This window comes from Lepus europaeus, chromosome 21 (genome assembly GCF_033115175.1).
Source record: "Lepus europaeus isolate LE1 chromosome 21, mLepTim1.pri, whole genome shotgun sequence".
NCBI lineage: Eukaryota > Metazoa > Chordata > Mammalia > Lagomorpha > Leporidae > Lepus > Lepus europaeus.
This window is the reverse complement of record NC_084847.1, coordinates 52,348,358-52,363,886: the sequence shown is the minus strand read 5'-3', so window position 1 is coordinate 52,363,886 and position 15,529 is coordinate 52,348,358.

Sequence of the window (15,529 nt, the reverse complement as noted above, 5' to 3'; positions counted from 1 at the left end):
AACTTGGTCAGCGGAGCCTCTGGAAGATTTGCGCCTACTCTTTAGGAGGAGCCCAGATAAGTAAAAATGCCCTCCCAAAGCCTTCCCTTCTTCCTCCTACTGGCATACTTCCCACCTGGACTCCTAACTGATGCCTCGCCCTTTATCAGGCCACTCCAGGCTGCAGTTAATCTATTGGCCAACACATCCTATGGCAGCTCCTGCTGGATTTGCCTGGAGGCACAGGGCTCGTCTGGGGAAGCATGGCCAACCTCTCTAAAGAAATGGGCTCAGACAGAGGGATTTATGTACTACTCAACTTCTACTGGGCACCAGGGTGTTCATGCATCAGTTAAAAAGGACAGCCTCTCACACCCTGTTATAGGACCTATCTATACTAAGGTTGTATTGAGGGCAAAAGCCCCCCTGTGCCTCAGCTCTCCTGAGTTTCCACAGGGTTCCCCTGTGGGATCCTTAAATAGCTCTTTTTGTAACTTTACTGTGACAGTGCATACCAAGGACCGGGCACTCCTCATCAAGCCCCCCTTGCTCTTCTCCTCTCCGCCAAACATATCTGTGGCGCATCGACTCCAATATACAGGGAGCTTCTGCCAGGGAAGGCCTCTGTCATGTAAGCATTTTGCTCTAATGGCTGATTCTAATTGGGGCAGCATAAAAATAGATAATTGCTCCCTCATTCATGAGGATGGCAAGTTAGCCCGGACTTTCATTAACACTACTAAACGGGTAATGTTCTGGAAAGATCTGACGAACAGTACTTCCCACAACAACACCCCATGTTTTAGTCCACTGACTGCAGCTTCCTTTGCTGCCACGTACCTCTTCAAACGTCCCACTACTAAAAATCTCCCACTTAGCGTACATCACCTCTCTGGGTGCCTCCCTCCCACAGGGGGAATATACTTTGTCTGTGGGACTCTTGCTTACCAATGCTTACCTTCTAACTGGACAGGGGTCTGTACCCTGGCCTATGTCCTGTCTACTATATCTGTTGCTAATGCTTCAGCCCCTATACCGATTCCCTTACACACTACTTCTCGACTTTCCAAGAGGATCCCCCCTCTGATCCCCATCCTGGTAGGGATCAGCACGGTGGCTGGAGTGGCGGGAGTTACTACAGGCACAACAGGGGCAGTATCAGCAAACAATATGTATACTAGCCTCTCCTCCGAGCTGGCCGGTCTTAACACCCAAATAGCAGCATCCCTCTTCACTCTGCAAAATCAGATCAACTCTTTGGCTGCAGTTGTTCTCCAAAACAGACGAGCGTTAGACATGTTAACTGCCGCTCAGGGAGGTGTCTGTGCCATGCTCCAGGAAAAATGTTGTTTCTGGGTCAATCAGACTGGACAGGTACAAACCCAAATTCGTACTTTCCTGGACAATTCCAAACAGCTCCAGGAGCAGGCCAAGCAGGGCTGGGACTTCTGGCCTAACATCTGGTCATGAAAATCTTGGCTATTTCCTCTCCTTGGCCCAATAACTTCTGTAATCTTACTGCTTCTCTTTGGACCGTGTGTTTTTAATGCCCTTGTTCGTTTTGTCTCTAGCAGACTAAGAGCTGTTAAACTCCAAATGGTCGTCAGACAAGGCTTCCAGCCCATCCCACTGGACGACCTGAGCAGCCCCCTGGACCAAACAGCACAGTCTTTCCAAGGCTACTGTCACACACCATAAGACAAATAACAAGAGGTGATACCCAAATCTCCCTCGACGCCCACATGTCAGCTTTAAAAAAGTTACAAAAGACGGAACTTCATCCATAATCCCAAAAAAAATTTTGGGTATTAACCTCTTGAGGGGGGAATGTTAGGTAGGAAGTCAGTTATGAGCTTATGTGTGTGTGACAGGCCTAAACAGAAGACATCTATATGCATCTGCATCTCAAAGTCATCCTAACAAGGTTTCAGGGGAAGCCCAGATTTCGCATCCTGCCTGCCCTGCCCCTTCTACCTGATAACCTGCCAGGCGGAGGCGCCCAGATTTCGCATCCTGCCTGCCCTGCCCCCTTCTACCTGATAACCTGCCAGGCAGGAGGCCCTCACCCCCTCCTGCTTCCTGCCTGACAAATCTTCCTCAGTCTCCCGGGTGCAGCCCAGCATCTGCATCTCAAAACACCCTGCTCCCTTCCTCAGGTCTGATAACATTTGCATCCATAAAGTCCTTTGTTTCAGACCTTCCACAGGAAGAAGCTTCTTATCAGTCTTTCTTTCCAGGTGGAAGCATGTGAAGATAAAGACCTACTTCTTTAAAAACCCCAGCCTAAATGCAGGCTGGGCACTCTCTCTCAGGTCCTGTCTGGAGAGGTGCCCATCCGTTTTTACGGATGTCCCTACCCTAATAAACTTTGCTACTTTTACCTTCCACTACTCTCTGTCTCACGCCTGAATTCTTTCTTGCGCGAAGACAAGAACCCTGCAATTTCTCCGGTAACAGTGGGATGGGAGCTTGCCCACCCATCGTCAAAACTGCCCCCAGCTGCCTCCCAGCCCCAGCTCACCTCCTGGTTCTTTTTTTTTTTTTTTTAAAGATTTGTTTTTATTTATTTGAAAGGCAGAATTATAAAGAGGCAAAGGGGAGAGAGAGAGAGAGAGAGAGAGAGAGAGATATCTTCCATCTGCTGGTTCACTCCCCAAATGGCCACAACAGCCAGGTCTGGGCCAGGCTGAAGCCAGGAGCCAGGAGCTTCATCCAGGTCTCCCATGTGGGTGCAGGGGCCTTAGCACTTGGGCCATCCTCTGCTGCTTTCTCAGGTGTATTAGCAGGGAGCTGGATGGGAAGTGGAGCAGCCGGGACTCGAACCAGTGCCCAGTGTGGGATGCCGCAAGTCCAGCCCCAAGGACCCAGATTTTAGAGGAGTGAGAGGAGGTTTGTGTGGTTCCAGGAAACGTTTTCTCACTGATCTGGTTCAGCTGTTCCAGGTGAGGATTCTATGCCCTATGTAGATGCGTGCTTTATATCTGAACTTGGAGCTTTTACATTGGACAAACGTGTTGTGAACTGAGATTAAAATTTGACTCTGGTCTGGGTATGGAGGAGCAGCAGGTTAAACAGCTGCTTGGGACCCCCATGTCCCACATCAGAGGAGTAGGGATCGGGTCCCAGCTCTGCATCCCATCCAGCGTCCTGCTAACGCGCCCCCTGGGAGTCCCTGCCACTCCTGTGGGAGACCCGGATGGAGTTCCCGGCTCCAGCCCTGGCCTAGCTCTAGCGGTGATGGGCACTGGGGGAGTGAATCAGCAGATGGAAGACCCCCCCCCATTGCTTTGCCTTTCAGATTAAAATAAATAAATAAAGATTAAAAAGGCAAAAAAAAAAGAAAGGGGGGAGGATGGTGCAATTCCTTTAAAAAAAAAATGCTAAGTTAGTGCTCAGCTGCTTTAAAAGATAGGTCACATTCCTGGGGAAAGTGGGCCAGAGGCCGCCGGGGGGAAGGGGACTGGGCAGTTATTGCCTAACGCCCCAGACTTTCTGAGAGGATGATGAAGAGGTTTCAGAAATGGTGATGGGGACACAACACCGTGAGTGCAATGAACACCATGTGGCCGGGTGCTTGGAAGTGGATAAGAGGGCAGAGGTTCTTTTTTTAAAAAAGATTTGTTTTTATTTACTTGAAATACAAAGTTATAGACAGAGGGAGAGAGAGGTTTTCCATCTGCTAGTTCACTCCCCAAATGGCTGTAATGGCCGGAGCTGTACAGATCCAAAACCAGGAGCCAGGAGCTTCTTCCTGGTCTCCCACGTGGGTGCAGGGGCCCAAGGACTTGGGTCACCTTCCACTGTTTTCCCAGGCCATAGCAGAGAGCCGGATCAGAAATGGAGCAGCCAGGACTAGAACTGGTGCCCATATGGGATGCCGGCACTGCAGGCTGGGACTTTAACCCATTGTGCCACAGTGCCGATCCCAGTTCTATATATTTTAACACCCTCCACCCAGGCATAAAGCATTTTACACACACACCACATTGGCAAGAACAACAAAAAAAACGAGAACGCTTCCACATCGTGGGTGGCCCAGAGTGAACTAGGCTGGGTGGGAGGGGTGTAAATTGGGCTGATGGGTTTGAAAAGATTTCCAGCCTTATGCAATGATGTTGAAGACGTGAATTCTGCCCCTAAGTATGACCCTAAAGAAGCTTGCAACATGCCCTGAGAGCTCCCAGGAGAATGTGCGCAGAGAGGCCATTTCCGTTGCGAAAGTCTGGAAACAACCCTGGCGTCAAGCGGTCAGAGGAAGCACACGGACACGGAGGCACACTGGCGCGAGGGGGAAGTGAAAGGCCCACGGCAGAACTCCTGACCCAGGAGAAATCTTACAGACGGAAGGTCGAGCGAAAATGCAACTGGCAGAAGGGCGTGTCTAGATTATTCTATCGCATCAAGTTCAAAAACATTCACAACTGCGCAAGTCAGGGATGTTCGCATAAAGAACAAAACCAAGAAAGAGAAATGGACGCACAGGACATTTAGTGGCGTTTCGCTGGTGGGGACGGACGGGGCAGGTGCACATGGGAAGACCCGGTACAGGCTGTTGGCCGTCGTCATCTACTTCTCAAAGTGAGTGCTAAGTATACGCGTGTCCAGGTGTCATTGTTTTCTTTCTTTTATTATTGCTTGAGAGGCAGAGAACGACAGACAGATCAGCCATCCAGCCATCCAGCCTGCAGCACCGGGGCTGGGTGAGGGTCAGAGCTGGGAGCTGGGATTGCGCCCAGGTCTCCCACGTGGACGGCAGGAAGCCAACCACTTGAGCTACCGCTGCTGCCTCCCCGAGTGCGTCAGCAGGAAGCAGGAATCGGAAGCAGAGTCAGGACTTGAATCCAGGACCCCAATGTGGGCTGGGACCTGGATCTTACCCAGCATCTTGTCTGCTAGACCAAACACCCCTACCTTTTCCTTATGCCTCATTTTTGTGTTTCATGTATATTCTGTATGCATGGAATACTTCATAATTTAAAGAAATTATTACACTGATTTAAAAAAAAAAAGAAAGCAAAAAGACAGAAGAGAAAATATTTGTAAATCATGGTAGCATCCAGCATCCAGAATATATCAATAACACTTACCACTTAACAAGAAAAGACAAACAACTCAACTTTGAAAATGAATGCAGTATTTGAAAAGACGGTTCTCAAAAAAAAAAAAAAAAGGGACAAATAGCCAATAAGGGGGTCGGTGCTATAACTCAGATTGCTAAGCCCAACCTGCAATGCCGGCATCCCGAACCAGGGTGCCAGATCACATCCCATCTGCTCTGCTTCTGGTCCAACTCCCTGCTAATCTGTCTGGGAAATCAGCAGAGGTCGATCCAACCACCTGGGTCCCTGCCACCCATGTAGGAGGCCAGGATGGAGGTCCCGGCTCCCGGCTTCAGCCTGGCCCCGCTCTGGCTGTTGTGGCCATTTGTCTCTCCCTCTCTCTGACCCTATACCTTTCAAAGAGATTATAAAGAAAATCCTTATTTTTTAAAAAGGCAAAACAAAATGGCCAATAAGCCCCTGAGAAGATGCGCGAAGTCATTAGTGGTTGGAGAGATGCAAATCAAAACCACAGTGAGATATCGCAGAAATATTATGCTCAACCAAAGACACCAGCTGCAGGTGGACGCGTGGTGCACAAAAGGTCCCTTGCTACGCGTACAGCGCAGGGGGTGTCCCTGAAGGCACGAGTCCCGCAGCGGCACCGCTCCTATCCCCCCCCATCTGCTTCCCGTTCTGGCCCCTGGCAGCTGCCAGTCTACTCTGGGTCTGCAAGTCGTGCGTGCGTGTGCTTTGGGTTCTCTTGGGTGGTAACTCTATAATTCACTTAATGTATTCATTTATTCGAAAAGCAGAGGGACACAGAGAGAAAGAGAGAGAGAGAGAAAGAGAAGGAAAAAAAAAAAACCTACCATCTGCTGATTCACTCCCCAAATGGCCACAACAGCTGTAGTGTGGCCAGGCCAACACTGGGTGCCTGGAACTCCATCTAGGTCTTCATTGAGGGTGGCAGGGGCCCACGTATGTTGGCCGCCATCTACTGCCTCCAAGGCACATTCGCAGGGAACTGGACAAGAAGCAGTATAAAGAAGCAGTATATCTTATTGCAAATTATTTAGGGGGCCAGAACTGGGAGCTGGGATTGCAACCCAGGTCTCCCATGTGGACGGCCGGAAGTCAGATACTTGAGCCATCATTTGCTGCCTCCCAGCGTCTCCACTGGCAAGAGGCTGGACTTGGGAGCAGAGCCAGGACTCAAGCCAGGTAGTCTGATGTGGGTCGGGGGCATGTTTAGGCTGCAGATAAATCCACAATCTCTCTCTCTCTCTCTCTCTCTCTCTCTCTCTCTCTCTCTCTCTCTCTCTCTCTCACACACACACACACACACACACACACATCAGAAAGCCCCACTAGTTCTTCTAAAAATGCAGTGGGAGACGTATGGGAGGCCTGAGACATCAAGACAGGGTAGTGGGGGCCGGTGCGGTGGTGCCATCAGTTTTAAGCCAATGCCTGCCATGCCACATCCCATGTCAGGGCACCATTCTGAGCCCCGGCTGCTCCGGCTCCCTGCTGATGCACCTGGGGAAGCAGTGAGGATGGCCCAAGTGTTTGGGCCCCTGCACCCACGTGGGAGACCTGAATGGAGGTCCTGGCACCTGGCTTCAGCCTGGCCCAGCCCTGGCTATTGAACTATCCGGGGATTGAACCAGTGGATGGGAGAGCTCTCTTTCTCTGTGTCACTCGCCCTTTCAAATAACTAAATAAATCTTAAAGGCGGGGGGGGGGGGGAGCACTGTGGCACACTGGGTAAAGCCACCACCGGCAACACTGGCATCCCATATTTGATTTGGCACCAATTTGACTCCCAGTTGCTCCACTTCTGAGCTGGCTCCCTGCGAATGTACCCGAGAAAGCAGCCGAGGATGGCCCAAGTGTTTGAGCCTCTGCACCCACATGGGAGACCTGGATAGAGCTCCTGGCTTCCACGTGGCCCAGCCCTAGCTATAGCAACCATTTGGGGAGTGAACCAGTGGGTGGAATATCTCTCTGTCTCTCTCTCCATCTCTCTCCCTTCCTCTCTCTCTCTCTCTGTAAGTCTGCCTTGCAAATAAATAAAATAATTATTTTAAAAAGTTTTTTAAAATAAGGGACCATGAAGACATAGCAATAGAAACATCTGAAGTGCAATTAAAAAAAAGAAAAGGCTGAATAAAAATGACCAGACACACAAGGACAAGCATGATGTGTGTGAGTCGACTCACATGAGATACCCAGACTCGGCAAATGCCAATGACGTGCAGACAGAGAGCAGATTTCAAGTCACCAGGGCGGGGTGGACGAAGCATGGGGCTGAGTCACCGCTGCTTCCTGGTCTCCGAGTCTCTGTTTGCAGCGGCTGGGGAGGCCAGTGAGGCCGGCTGCACGACACGGAGAATTTACCGAGGACCCCTGGGCAGCACGCTCACCAACGGCTGAAATAGCGAATGTTCGGCATGTCTATTTAGCACAGTAAAAACAATTACCTAAGATAAGCTGTTTTTTTAAAGAGTATTTATTTGAAAGGCAGAGCAACAGAGAAAGAGACAGTTGTGGGTTTTTTTTTTTTTTTTTTTTTTTTGCTTATTTGTTTAAGATTTACTTACAGGCCGGCGCCGTGGCTCACTAGGCTAATCCTCCACCTGCAGCGCCGGCACCCCAGGTTCTAGTCCCGGTTGGGGCACCAGATTCTGTCCTGGTTGCTCCTCTTCCAGTCCAGCTCTCTGCTGTGGCCCGGGAGTGCAGTGGAGGATGGCCCAAGTGCTTGGGCCCTGCACCCGTGTGGGAGACCAGGAGGAAGCACCTGACTCCTGGCTTTGGATCGGAGCAGCGCTGGCCATAGTGGTAATTTGGGGGGTGAACCAACAGAAGGAAGACCTTTCTCTCTGTCTCTCTCTCTCTCTCACTGTCTATAACTCTCTCTCTGCCTCTCTCTCTCACTAACTAACTCTGCCTGTCAAAAAAAAAAAAAAATTTACTTACAGGGTAAAGCCACCCCTTGTGATGCCAGCATCCCGTATGGGCTCTCTGCCTATCAAGTGGCCTTGCAATGGCCAAGGCTGGGCCAGGCTGAAGCCAGGAGCTTCTGGGTCTTCCACATGGGTGCAGGGGCCCAAACACTTGGGCCATCTGCTGCTGCTTTCCCAGGCACATTAGCAGGGACCTGGATCAGAAGTGGAGCAGTCGGGACTTGAACCAGCGCTCACCTGGGATGCCGGCACTGCAGATGGCAGCTTAACCTGCTGTGCCACAGTGCTGGCCCCATTTAAAAACACACAGACATTTAGAGACAGTTCACCGGCAGAGTGCAGCAGTGCAAGGGAGAGCGCCCAGTGCGGCTCACTGGGGCGTCAGCACCGCCCACGCTGCCCGTGGCTTCTAAGCAGACAGGCTGACCACACCAGGCGTCGGCGACGGTGCGGGACCACTGGAATTGTCCCCTCAGCTGGGGGACACACAGAATGCTTCAGACAATTGGGAAGACAGGCTGGTGGCTTTTTTTTTTTTTTTTTTTTGACAGGTAGAGTGGACAATGAGAAAGACAGAGAGAAAGGTCTTCCTTTTGCCATTGGTTCACCCTCCAATGGCCGCCGCGGCCAGCGCACTGCGCTGATCCGAAGGCAGGAGCCAGGTGCTTCTCCTGGTCTCCCATGGGGTGCAGGGCCCAAGGACCTGGGCCATCCTCCACTGCACTCCCGGGCCACAGCAGAGAGCTGGACTGGAAGAGGGGCAACCGGGACAGAATCCGGCGCCCCGACCGGGACTAGAACCCGGTGTGCCGGCGCTGCAAGGCAGAGGATTAGCCTAGTGCCGCGGCGCCGGCTTGGTGGCTTCTTAAAAGCCTACAAACACCATAGAGCCCTCCCTCCACCGGCTGTGCAACCAGGAGAAGTGAAATCATACATGCATACCACAAGTGCCCTTAACAGCCTTGTTTGCAAAAACCAGCAACAGAACAGCCCCAGTGAGCATCCGCAGATAAGCCCTGCCCTGGCCACACCATGGAATGTAAGTCGCCGGTGAGAGGGACGGGCTGTTGACTTACACAACAGCCAGGGTCAATCTCAAAACAACTATTCTGTGTGAAAATGGCCAGGCAGACCAGCACCGTGGCTCAATAGGCTAATCCTCCGCCTGCAGCGCCGGCACCCCGGGTTCTAGTCCCTGTTGGGGCACCGGATTCTGTCCCGGTTGCCCCTCTTCCAGTCCAGCTCTCTGCTGTGGCCAGGGAGTGCAGAGGAGGATGGTCCAAGTGCTTGGGCCCTGCACCCCATGGGAGACCAGGAGAAGCACCTGGCTCCTGACTTCGGATCAGCGCGGTGCGCCGGCCGCAGCGGCCATTGGAGGGTGAACCAACAGTAAAGGAAGACCTTTCTCTCTGTCTCTCTCTCACTGTCCACTCTGCCTGTCAAAAAACAAAAAACAAAAAAAACAGCCAGGCAACAAGAGGGTGCATGCTGTACGATCCCAAAATTTTTCTTCAAAATTCTAGAAAACAATCAGAAAGTGGATTCGTGTTTGTCTGTGGATGGGGGTGGGAGGGTGGAGGAGCAATGGGCAAGAGGGGTAAAGCTGCCGCCCATGACTCCGGCATCCCAGATGGGCACTGGTTCAAGTCCCAGCTGCTCCACTTCCGATCCAGCTCTCTGCTAAAGCCTGGTTGAAGTTCCAGGCTCCTGGCTTTGGCCTGGCCCAGCCTTATGGCCCGGCCATTTGGGGAGTGAACCAGCAAATGAAAGACCAATATTTCTCTTGCTGTAACTATGCCTTACAAATAAGTAAAAAAATTTTTTTGGACAGAGTGGACACACAGAGAGAGAGAGAGAGAGAGAGAAAGAAAGGTCTTCCTTTTCCATTGGTTCACCCTCCAATGGCCGCTATGGCTGGCGCTGTGCTGATCCGAAGCCAGGAGCCAGGTGCTTCTCCTGGTCTCCCATGGGGTGCAGGGCCCAAGCACTTGGGCAATCCTCCTCTGCCTTCCCGGGCCACAGCAGAGAGCTGGACTGGAAGAGGGGTAACCGGGACAGAATCTGGCACTCTGACCAGGACTAGAACCCAGGGTGCCGGAGCCGCAGGCGGAGGATTAGCCTAGTGCGCCGCGGCGCCGGCCAATAAGTAAATCTTTAAAACCCTTCCCCCTTTGTCATCTGTCTGTCTCTCTCTCTCTCTCTCTCTCTCTCTCTCTCTCTCTTTTCAGAACTCCATTCTGGTCTCCCACCTGAGTGGTAGGATTTGGACCATCTTTATAATTATAATTTTTAATTTTTAAAAAGATTTAATTATTTATTTGGAAGACAGAGTTACAGAGAGAGAGAGAGAGAGAGAGAGAGAGAGAGAGAGAGAGATCTTCCATCCATTGGTTCCTTCCCCAGATGGCTATAATATGCCAGGGCTGGGCCAGGTTGAAGCCAGGAGTTTCTTATGGGTCTCCCACGCAGGTGCAGGGGCCCAAGGACTTGGGCCATCTTCCACTGCTTTCCCAGGCCATCGCAGAGAGCTGGATTGGAAGTGGAGCAGCCAGGACACAAACTAGTGCCCATATGGGATGCCGATGTCACAGGTGACAGCTTTATCCATTGCGTCACAGCACTGGCCCAGCTGGACCATCTTCCACTGCTTTCCCAGGCCATAGCAGGAAGCTGGATTGGAAGTGGAGCAGTAGGGACTCAAACCGGCGCTCTTAGCCCCTGCGCCACAACCCTGGCCCCAAGAGGGAGGGCTTTAAAAGATGCTAGCAAAGCTTCCAGGGCAGTGCCCATGTCCCTGTTCTTCACTGTAGCAAGTTTCACAGTCTATGCAAGTTTCAAAATGTGTCAAATTATGTACTTTAAACATGCAATTTATTGTATGCTAATTTTTTACTAAATTGTTTCATTTGTAAATTGGTTACAAAGTGAAATAGTAAAACAACTAAGGTATCAAGGCTATTCTTTTGCAATGGCCTTGGGTAAGACCCAGTTTCGTTTTAGAAAATGAGAGGCTTGGGGCCGGCGCTGTGACATAGCAGGTAAAGCCACTGCCTGCAATGCCGGCCGGCATCGCATAGGGACGCCAGTTCAAGTCCCAGCTGCTCCTCTTCCCATCCAGCTCCCTGCTAATGCGCCCGGGAAAGCAGTGGAAGATGGCCCGAGTGCTGGGGCCCCTGCACCCACACGGGAGAGTAGGAGGAAGCCCCTGATTCTTGGCTTCTGCCTGGGGCAGTCCCAGTGGAGGCCATCTGGGGAGTGAACCAGCAGATGGAAGATCTCTTTCCCTTCCTCTGTCTGTGTCTCCCTCTCTAACTTGGCTTTTCAAATAAAATAAATGCTTTTTTAAAATTTAAGTCCTGGGGCCGGCGCTGTGGCACAGCGAGTTAACGCCCTGGCCTGAAGTACCAGCATCTCATATGGGCGCCAGTTCGAGACCCGGCTGCTCCACTTCCGATCCAGCTCTCTGCTATGGCCTGGGAAAGCAGTGGAGGATGGCCCAAGTCCTTGGGTCCCAGCACTCACGTGGGAGACCCAGAAGAAGCTCCTGGCTCCTGGCTTTGGATCGGTGCAGCTCCAACCGTTGTGGCCATTTGGGGAGTGAACCAGTGGATGGAAGACCTCTCTCTCTCTCTCTCTCTCTCTCTCTCTCTCTCTCTCTCTCTCTGCCTCTCTTCTCTCTGTGTAACTCTTTCAAATAAATAAATAAATATTAAATAAAAATGAATTTAAGTCCACCTTCCTCACAAATATGACTCAGTGGGTCTGGCGAACATGTCTGGTCACATGCCCACCTCCCTAACCCAGACCTAGATCATGCCCATCACCCATCACCCTTGGGTCCTTTGCAGACAATCCCCGGCTCCTTCCCTTGGCCCCTGGCCGCTGCTGATCTGCTTCCTGTGCCTGTCATTTTGGCTTTCCCAGGATGTCTAGTCAACCGCGTTATCCAGGTAGAGCCTCTGAGATCTGGGTCCACTCGCTGAGCACAAAGCTCTCGAGATCCATCCGTGTTGGTCAGGCAGCCGCAACGCCTTCTGGGGCTGAGCAGGATTTGCCTGGTGGATAGATGGCAATCTGTCCATCATGATTTGATGGACATGTAGGCTGTTTCCAGCTTTTATGAACTCATACGCATTTACAGATATTTTGTTAATTAAGATTTACTTACTTATTTGAATGGCAGAATTGCAGAAAGAGGGAAAGAAGTCTTCCATCCGCAGGTGCACTCCCCAAATGCCCACGACAGCCAGGGCTGGTTCAGGACAAAGCCAGGAGCCTGGGGCTGCATCCGGGTCTCCCTCGTGTGTGGCAGGGACCCGAGCCCTCGGGCACAGGGCACTGGGTCAGAAGCGGAGCGGCTGAGACCGGGACCAGCACCCATATGGGATGCCGGCGTTGCAGGCGGCAGTGTAATCCACTGAGTTACAACACAGCCCCTTGGGCAAGCTGCTTAACCTCCTGAGCCTGCATGGCCGTGCGCAAGACGCGCACTCACAAGACTCCCTTGCCACTGGCCCGGGGGTAAAATGTTGGATGGAGGCCCAGCGACCAGGGCTCTCAGTACAAGGGTGACCAGCCGCCCCAGTTTGGTCCCAGGACCGAGGGTTTTCCCAGGGTGCAGGACTTTCAGTGCTAATACTGGAAGTATCCCTTGGGGCCAGCGCTGTGGCACAGTGGGGAAAGCTGCTCCCTGCGGTGCCAGCATCCCATATGGGCACCGGTTCAAGTCCTGGCTGCTCCACTTCTGATCCAGCTCTCTGCTATGGCCTGGGAAAGCAGTAGAAGATGGCCCAAGTCCTTGGGCCCCTGCACCCACATGGGAGACCTGGAAGAAGCTCCTGGATCCTGGCGAGTGAACCAGCAGATGAAAGATTTCCCTCTCTCTCTCTCTCTCCCTCCCTCCCTCCTTTTTTCTCTGTAACTCTGCCTTTCAAATAAATAAACCGATCTTAAAAGGAAAAAAAAAAAAAAAAGTTGCTTGTTCAAGCCCAGTGTGCCAAGGCTCCCAGTGGCTGAACTTCGAGGTTTGGTGGAGCTGGGTGGGGCTTTGCTGCCCTCTAGTGGCAGCCAGGGCAGCACCGGGGGCCTGAGTCCTTGAGTGGACTTCCATCAGTCGGTGGGAGGCGGCACACTTTCCACCCAGACAGCAGGACCTCAATCCAGCCTCCGCCCCAGGCAGGTGCCACATGAACAGCCCCCACTAGGCTCTGCTGGCAGCCTGTTGCCGTCCACCTGTGAGTCCTCTGAGCACTCGGGCCCTCGGAGACCCAGGGCCACACCACTGGGTTTGGGTCTGTGGGACCCTGGGCACTCTGTCCTCTGGGCCTTGGTTGTGTCTCTGTAAAATCCAGATGACCGGTGAGTCGGCAGCGCTGGCCACACTCGGACACCGGGGCTGCTATCACCGTTTCCCACGCACGTCTTCATGCTGCCCTGTCTTTGTGCGTTCATTGCCTTGTTCCGGTCACTTCTCTTCCATCCAGCAGTTTCCTGCCAAACACAGCTCAGCGCCAGGCCCTGCCCTACAGACAGACGCTGCCCCGCCCTCCTGGCTCTGTAGCTCTTTGCCAATCCACTGTCTCGTGCTTTCTCTCCCGTATTGATCGAATGCGCATCCATGTCTCACACTCATTGAACTCCTTCACTCGCCCGCCCGCCCACCCACCACGTGGCAATCTCACCGTCACATGCACCACCCTTTGACCATTGTTCTGTTCCTGTGTTCCCCCAGAACATTCTGAGAGCATCCACTACACCAGACTAGGGGTAGATGCTGGGTTCTGGCCCAGCCCTGGGACCCACTGTGGTCACCACTGCGCCAGCATCAAGCCATAGAGAAGCAGCAGCCACAAGAAGGCTACTGAAAGGTGGGGGGGGGGATCAGGGACGGCATCACAGAGGAGGTGGCATTTAAGACACATTAAGAAGGCTATGTGGGTCCGGCACTGTGGCGTAGTAGGTTAAGCCTCCGCCTGCAGTGCTGGCATCCCATATGGGCACTGGTTCAAGCCTTGGCTCTTCCACTTTCTCCTCCTCCTTCTTTAAAAATTTATTTATTTGAAAGGCAGAGCTACAGAGAGAGAGAGAGAGAGAGAGAGAGAGAGAGAGAGAGAATCTTCCATCTGCTGGTTTATTCCCCAGATGGCCACAATGGCCAGAGCTGAGCCAATCCAAAGCCAGGAGCCGGATGCTTCTTCCAGGTCTCCCACATGGGTGCTGGGGCCCAAGGACTTGGGCCATCTTCTACTGCTTTCCCAGGCCACAGCAGAGAGCTGGATCAGAAGTGGAGCAGCTGGGACTTGAACCGGCACCCATATGGGATGCCGGCACTGCAGGCGGCGGCTTTATCCACTATGTCACAGCACTGGCCCTTGCTCCACCTTCAAGCCAGTTCCCTGCTGATGGCCTAGAAAGCAGTGGAAGATGACCCAAGTGCTTCGGCCCCTGCCACCCACATGGGAGACCCAGATAGAGTTCCTGGCTCCTGGCTTTCATTTGGCCCAGCTCCAACCATTGAGGCCATCTGGTGAGTGAATCAGTGGATGGAAGACCTCTCTCTGTCTCTCCCTCTCTCTGTCTGTGACTCTACTTCTCAAATAAATAAATAAACAAATCTTTAAAGGGGGGGGGGCAATGCCGTGGCGTGGTAGGGTTAATCCTCCACCTGCTGCGTCAGCATCCCATATGGGTGCTGGTTCTAGTCCCAGCTGCTCCTCTTCTGATCCAGCTCTCTGCTATGGCCTGGGAAAGCAGTGGAGGATGGCCCAGGTGCTTGGGCCCCTGTACCCACATGGGAGACCAGGAAGAAGCACCTGGCTCCTGGCTTTGGATCGGCGCAGTTCTGGCCCTGGCGGCCATTTGGGGAGTGAACCAGTGGAAGGAAGACCTTTCTCTCTGTCTCTCCCTCTCACTGTAACTCTACATCTCAAATAAATAAGTAAAATCTTTTTTTTTTTTAAAGGGCGACTATGTGGAATCTCTCTTGGGAGAAGACCTTCCCAGTAACAAAATCTTTGTAGAGTATTTGAAGGTACCTGGCTGCTCGCGTCCGCCATGCAGCGCACTTGTGTAATGACCCCGCCCAGGCCAGCAGGGGCACCCAGGGACCTCCACCAAGTCCTCACCCTTGATCCCTGGAAAGCTGCTCACCATTGGGCAGCCAGAAACCTTTAGAGAACCAACCCAGCACCCTGTGGGTGCTCTCGCCTTACCCAGCTGTCCCTCCACCCAGGGACTCCAAGGGAGAGAGACCCTGGGCTAAGCAGGCAGCCGCCTCCCCTGTCAGGCCCTTGGAGACCCAGAGCCACATCCCCAGGGCTGCGTCCATCGGAAAATGGTGGTGGAGCCTCCCGGGGGGGCCAGACCTTCCCCAGACACTGGGGATGCAACAGTGCCGACGACAAAACTTCTGCCCTCAAGGGGGCGACAAAGGACCACCAACCCAACAGACACCTGTGCGGCCCGCGAGGCGCGCACCTGCCGCTGAACCAGGTGTGCTCGCTAATTACCAGGGCGAAGACCACGCTTGCCTGGGCCAGAGGG